We start from the raw sequence: 1,722 nt of genomic DNA, 5'->3' as shown, positions 1-1,722 counted from the left end.
CCCTACGGTGCCCCTAGATGATGAAAAGTACAATCCGAGGTTGATTACGAACACTTTTGTGCACCCCCTTCCGTAGAGCAAAATCCTGAAGGTCGGGGTCGCGCAAGGGTCAACATGGGTCGAGGTGGACTATCATGCGAAACCACTTTTTTCGGTCCCTACGGTGCCCCTAGATGATGAAAAGTACAATCCGAGGTTGATTACGAACACTTTTGTGCACCCCCTTCCGTAGAGCAAAATCCTGAAGGTCGGGGTCGCGCAAGGGTCAACATGGGTCGAGGTGGACTATCATGCGAAACCACTTTTTTCGGTCCCTACGGTGCCCCTAGATGATGAAAAGTACAATCCGAGGTTGATTACGAACACTTTTGTGCACCCCCTTCCGTAGAGCAAAATCCTGAAGGTCGGGGTCGCACAAGTGTGCACCCCCTTCCGTAGAGCAAAATCCTGAAGGTCGGGGTCGCGCAAGGGTCGACATGGGTCGAGGTGGACTATCATGCGAAACCACTTTTTTCGGTCCCTACGGTGCCCCTAGATGATGAAAAGTACAATCCGAGGTTGATTACGAACACTTTTGTGCACCCCCTTCCGTAGAGCAAAATCCTGAAGGTCGGGGTCGCGCAAGGGTCGACATGGGTCGAGGTGGACTATCATGCGAAACCACTTTTTTCGGTCCCTACGGTGCCCCTAGATGATGAAAAGTACAATCCGAGGTTGATTACGAACACTTTTGTGCACCCCCTTCCGTAGAGCAAAATCCTGAAGGTCGGGGTTGCGCACAAGTAGACCCCCTTCCGTAGAGCAAAATCCTGAAGGTCGGGGTTGCGCACAAGTAGACCCCCTTCCGTAGAGCAAAATCCTGAAGGTCGGGGTCGCGCAAGGGTCGACATGGGTCGAGGTGGACTATCATGCGAAACCACTTTTTTCGGTCCCTACGGTGCCCCTAGATGATGAAAAGTACAATCCGAGGTTGATTACGAACACTTTTGTGCACCCCCTTCCGTAGAGCAAAATCCTGAAGGTCGGGGTTGCGCACAAGTAGACCCCCTTCCGTAGAGCAAAATCCTGAAGGTCGGGGTCGCGCAAGGGTCGACATGGGTCGAGGTGGACTATCATGCGAAACCACTTTTTTCGGTCCCTACGGTGCCCCTAGATGATGAAAAGTACAATCCGAGGTTGATTACGAACACTTTTGTGCACCCCCTTCCGTAGAGCAAAATCCTGAAGGTCGGGGTCGAGCAAGGGTAGACCCCTTCCGTAGAGCAAAATCCTGAAGGTCGGGGTCGCGCAAGGGTCGACATGGGTCGAGGTGGACTATCATGCGAAACCACTTTTTTCGGTCCCTACGGTGCCCCTAGATGATGAAAAGTACAATCCGAGGTTGATTACGAACACTTTTGTGCACCCCCTTCCGTAGAGCAAAATCCTGAAGGTCGGGGTCGCGCAAGGGTCGACATGGGTCGAGGTGGACTATCATGCGAAACCACTTTTTTCGGTCCCTACGGTGCCCCTAGATGATGAAAAGTACAATCCGAGGTTGATTACGAACACTTTTGTGCACCCCCTTCCGTAGAGCAAAATCCTGAAGGTCGGGGTCGCGCAAGGGTCGACATGGGTCGAGGTGGACTATCATGCGAAACCACTTTTTTCGGTCCCTACGGTGCCCCTAGATGATGAAAAGTACAATCCGAGGTTGATTACGAACACTTTTGTGCACCCCCT

The sequence above is a fragment of the Anopheles nili genome, assembly GCF_943737925.1.
Source record: "Anopheles nili chromosome X unlocalized genomic scaffold, idAnoNiliSN_F5_01 X_unloc_8, whole genome shotgun sequence".
Classification (NCBI taxonomy): Eukaryota; Metazoa; Arthropoda; class Insecta; order Diptera; family Culicidae; genus Anopheles; species Anopheles nili.
Note: the sequence above shows the minus strand (reverse complement) of the source record.